The sequence below is a fragment of the Pelophylax lessonae genome, assembly GCF_965119305.1.
Source record: "Pelophylax lessonae genome assembly, chromosome: 3".
Lineage (NCBI taxonomy): Eukaryota > Metazoa > Chordata > Amphibia > Anura > Ranidae > Pelophylax > Pelophylax lessonae.
In genome coordinates this window covers 163,723,703-163,729,520 of record NC_138770.1, presented here as the reverse complement: position 1 = coordinate 163,729,520, position 5,818 = coordinate 163,723,703, and positions in this window count along the sequence as shown.

The window sequence follows — 5,818 nt, the reverse complement described above, 5'->3', positions numbered from 1 at the left end:
AATATTCCATGGGCTCAAAATGCCTCTCAGCAAATTCCTTGGGGTGTCTACTTGGGGGGTTGTGCTGTCCTGCCATTTTAGCACCTCAAGAAATTAGATAGGCAGTCATTAACTAAAAGCTGAGTAAATTCAAGTAAATGAACCAATGTTTGTAGACGCTATAACATTTGCGCAAACTAATAAATATACGCTCATTGAATTTTTTTTTTTTTTACCCAAGACATGTGGCTGAGCACATTTTGGCCTAAAAGTATGACAAACATTGAGTTTATTGGATTTTTTTGTAACAAAATGTAGAAAATATCATTTTTTTTAAAAACAATTTCAGTCTTTTTTTTGTGGTGATCAAATACCACCAAAAGAAAGCTATATTTGTGGGGGAAAAAAGACGCAAATATCGTTTGGGTACAGCTTTGCATGACCACACAATTACCAGTTAAAGCAGCGCAGTGCCAAACTGCAAAAATTGCTCTGGTCAGGGAGGGGGTAAAACCTTCTGGAGCTGAAGTGGTTCATCTTTTAGTGAAGTCCATCAAAATCTGCTATGGTATCTAACTCTACCCTCTCCCCAGATTCACAATGCTGCTGTTCAAGGGTGAACATTGCAACACATCCAGAGTGAAGACCCCCAAAGGCATGACATGTGTTACTGGCCAGATCACCAGGTGACAATCATAGAAAAAAGAACCTAAAAATAAAAAAACAATGCAGAAACCACATTTAGGGTTTGGTAAACTTCAATATATTATGTTTTTGTTTATAGGTTTAGACACGCTTTAACAAGAGGCACGCCATACCTCTTATAGCAAGCTTTTATCATCCTGTCAACCTGTATAAGGATGGAATGTGAGAGACTAAGCAGATCAGAAAATATATGTGAAGGAAAGAGAAATTCCCTTTTTAACTTGCAGCTGTGTAATAATTGATAAATATTACAGTTATGCTGCCCCTCTGATTTAGAGGAAGACAGGACCATCTGCACCCTCTGCACTCCAGATGTTTTAGGGCTCCCCCTTATGTCACTCTCAGCAGCAAGAGTGCAGACTATGACCTTGTACTGGGCTCTACATTAACTGCTCTCTAACTGAGTGGAAATGGATAAAAGTCTGAACTGGACATGACTGGGCAAAAGTTAGTTTTATAATTAGTTCATAGTTGAGCAAAAAAAACTATCAAATGCAGAGACGCCAATTTTTTATGTAGTGGTAGCTAAAAAGGGGTCAGAGTCATTGTGCTTGTGGTCATAAAAAAAATGTATTTATTAACCCAAAAAGACGTGTTTTGTGGCTATACAACATTTCACCAGTTTAACTTAGCAGTGAATTCCACTGAAGTTTATGCCAGATGTGGGGTGGGCATAACATGTTGTTAAATGCTGGCCATTAATGCTGCCTGGGAAGTGCCTCTGCCATGCAGGGCCAGGACAAGGGGTGGGCAGGAGGGATGACTGCCCTGGGCACTGTGGTATCATGTTTGCTAGCAGGGGGAGCCGCATCGAGATTGGTGGTGGGATTTTGTGTTGGGAGGGGGAATTTAAGGGAAAGCAGGCAGTAAGAGTTGTTTTAGGTAAATATATTTGGATATGTGTGCTAGGAGTGGTGATTTGGGAGAGAGAATTTGTGTTGGAAAGGGGGATGGGGAGGATGATTTGTGCTAGGAGGAGGGATTTGGTGGATTTGTGCTAGAAGGTATCAAATGGTAGAGGGAGATGGAATTTGTGCTAGTAGGGATAATTAGAGGGTATTGGTGCCAGGAGGGGAAAATTGGGAAGGGGTGGATTTGTGCTAGGAGAGGGAATTGGGGGGGGGGGGGGTGTTAGGAAAGGGGTGGGGTAGAAGTATTTGTGCTAGGAGAAGGGATTTGGGGGATTTGTGCTAGAAGAGGTCATACGGTAGAGGGAGAGGAGATTTGTGCTAGGAGAAGGGATTGGGGGGATTTGTGCTGTGAGGGTGGCTTTGGAGTGAGGGGGAGAGTATTTGTGCTCAGAGGAGAAATTTGAGATGTAGACGATTTGTGCTTGAAGGGTTGATTTTTTTTTGGGGGGGGGGATGCTGGGGGATTTGAAGAGAGAGAATTTGAACTAAGAGGGGGGATAGGGGGGGGAATTATTTCTGCTGGGAGTATTTGTACTGGAAGGAGGGGGAATTTATACTTAGGGGGTAATTATACACATTAGTGCTCAATTTTTATCTTGGGGGGGGGGTGCAGTTTGGCATATTCACCCTGGTACTTCTACCTGGTCCTGGTACTGCTGCCATGGTGCCATGGGAGACATGTATGGATGCAAACATATATTTAATAAATACAGTACAGCATTCTTTAAATACCATGCTGTAGGGATGCTTTAAAGCTATATGTGGGGTTACAGAACAGTACAATTTTCAAAAAAATTTCAGTGTATACTTGCAATGCATATTTGGCTGTGGAATCCTTTTTTTCTTTACAATTAACTTTACTTGGCTTACATACAGTAGCACCTCAATCTAGTTAATTTAAAGTGGATGTAAACCTGATTCATGAAATTTGACCTGGGCCCATATATCTGCAGTGTTTACTTATCTCTCTCCAAAGCACTAGGTCCCGTGTCTTTCTGCTGTTTCATTGCTCTGTTATCAGCATGATGACTTCCGAAAAGTTCTCCCTCAACCAAGATAAAACCAGCCTGTTGTTGGAGGTTGCTATAAATAGATTAGCAGAGAGCTTGTCTTGTCACAGCACAGCTCTGCACATTCTTTCCTTCCTCTATTTATGTGAAGGGGGGAGATGCGTGCCTTTCCTCCAATTAGCTCTCTCCCAATATATGCCAAGAATCCACTACTGCTGAATGAAGAACTAAAAATTGTAGCACGATGCTAGAATTCTAAAGAATAATGCAAGCTGAAGACAGCAGATAAACATGTAAAACTTATGTAGGAAGATTTGTTTCATCCCTGTGTATCATCTGAGGCTGTTCACTTCACTGGGTATATGTGAGGGTTTACATCCGCTTTAAAGGGTAACTCCACTTTTGTGGGGGGGAAAAAATAGCAAATATAGAAAAAATATTATACTGTAAACAATTACTACACAAATCATATTGTAATTAAATGTTATTAAAAATTACCTTTACTTTTCAATCTGCAGCCGTGTAATGTAATGCAATATGGCTACCTGGAGGTGTTCTGTACACAGAATGTGTACTTAATACTCCCAAGAAACATAATTTCCTGCTTATGTGATTGGCTCACCAATTTTCCCAGAAGTCTGCCTAAGATACGGGTCAGATTTCAGGCATCCCCTGCAACAAAAATGTCATTTTTGGTGAGAGACTCCCAATAGGAACATGTCTAAAGGGATGCAGGCCCAGCAGATTTCCTCATTAGAGCTCTGCAGCTGCACAGCTGATTGATAATTATGAAACCACTCCCATTAGACCCACTCAGCACAGAGGCACAGATCTCTTCGGGATAACAAAAGGTAGGAATCAGCAACAAAGTTTGTTATAATCCTTGCAATGTACAGAGATCACCCAGAGGGGAATGTTTCTTTCTCAACAAAAGTGGAGTTACTCTTTAAGTTTTAAAAAATGTAGGCACTTTTACCAGCAACACGTGCTTTTTTTTTAATCAAATGGTAAGAAATTGGCCAGTAGTTCACTGTATTTGTCCCTCCTCTTGCTGATGCAAAACTATCATGCCCCTGGCCAATCCTTTTAAATTACCTTCAAGAATTAGAAGACCCCAGATGATAAGTGGTGTAAAATTGTACATTTTTAATTCATTTTACTGCAAAAGTTAGTATACTATAGAGTAGACATTTTATAATCATGGATAATAGGTCTAATAGGTTTACACCTAATGTTTATTTTATCTATGGGTATAGGGTACTACAATGAATGTGAGTAATATAATGTTAGGTCGTTTAGGTGAAAAGCTGTCCTTGCACTTTTCTTTTGATTTATGTTTGTTGGCATTCCCTGAACTTCAATTTGCTGACACTATGACTGCTCTGTGCCTGCCTCCCCTTCCCCATATTATAGAGGAGTGCTTGCTTATGCAAAAGCTCCCTTATTGGGCTTCTAAGCTCGTGCAGTGCATTATGGTTTTAAAAAAAATTCTTTAGGTTAATCTGTGCAAAAGTTTGCCAGGAATCCAAATCATAAACACATGGTATTGGCAAATCAAACCTCATCCCCATTCCCCTTAACCAAGTCAGAGGGTGGCTGTACTTTGCCTGAATGGCTGACTGTCCTCTGGGCTCCTTTTGAAGAGAATCAGCAGCGCAATGTCATGTTCAGCAGTACACAATATTTATGCAGAAACATAATATTTAAATCAACATACATAACTTCCTCTCTTTCCTTCCCCCTTCCTTTTTATATAAATAAAAACATAATTGTACATATGAATATGCATGTGAGTCTTAGAACTTTTCCCTGTAAAAATATATAAAACCTATCCTTGTTTATCCATTGTTCTTACTCTTTGTTCTATACTACTTTTAGATGCTCATAGATGTTTTATTTCATATTTCTTATTATGAATTTTGGTTTCTATTCCCTAATAATTATGTATGAAACAATTTATATCTATTTCAATGTTTAGACCCACGGGCGTCATAGTATTCAGTCTGTGGATCCAAAATGTTTCACTTTGTGAAATGGCCTGTTTTTTATGACCCGCCCACCAATGATCATTAATTCTATCTATTGCACAAATTTTCAGGTCTTTTGGATCTTTATTGTGATGTTTCCTAAAATGTTCTGACACGCTATGGCATTTAAAACCTTTTTTAATATTGTTTGTGTTCTCCTAATCTGACTCTCAATTCTCGGGTACCTCTACCCACGTACTGTAACCCACATGTACATTCTAATAGATAGGTGGTGTGCGTGGTACAGCACGTGATACATTTTTTAATCTCAAATGTCTCTCCTGTATTATTAGATTTAAACTGTGTGATTATTCTGTTGTTATTTTTGCACGTCCTACATGCCATGCATCTTCCATATCTTTATAAAAAACAACCTTATCTAAAAATGTAACAGTTTTGCGTGGTGGGTCCAGGATACTTTTGACTAGTCTATTCTTTAATATTGATGGTCTTTTATATATGAATTTGGGGCACAAAGCTACTCTTCATATATCAAAGACAGTGGAGATCTTATTAATAAAAAAAAAACAAATATTCAAATTAGTGAAAACTGCATACTTGCTAGCATTGATGTTAACTCACAATATACTAATATAGACCAACAGGATGCACTTCAGGCTATAGAATGGGCTCTCAGTAACAAAACTCAATTAAAGAGAAAACAAAAGGAATTTATGATAAAAACACTTAAACTAGCCATGGGAGGAAATTTATTTTGGCACGACAAACAATTTTTTGCCCCGAAAAGGGGTGTGGCAATGGAGGAAAAATATGCCCTGATGGTAGCTATTATTTTTATGAGCAGGTGGGAAAATTAAGAAATACATGGAAAAAACAGATCAGAATTAAAAGCATATTACAAATATATTGATGATATTTTTATAATTTGGGAGGGATCAGAAAATAATTTAAGGAATTTTTGGAGGAAATAAATCAAAATAAATATAACATAACATTGGCAGGAAAAAACGGGGTACAAAAATCTATTTTAAAAAAACTGACCGAATTGGGTACATTCCGGTAGTAAATGGCCACCACCCTAGGTGGTTGGAAGCCATACCTAAAAGCCAGCTAATCAGAATAAAAAGAAATTTAGCAAGACAAAGTGATTTTGAATCCCAAGCAGATACGATTATAAATCGATTCGTAGAGAAAGGATATAACGCACAGAAATTTAAAAAAATAA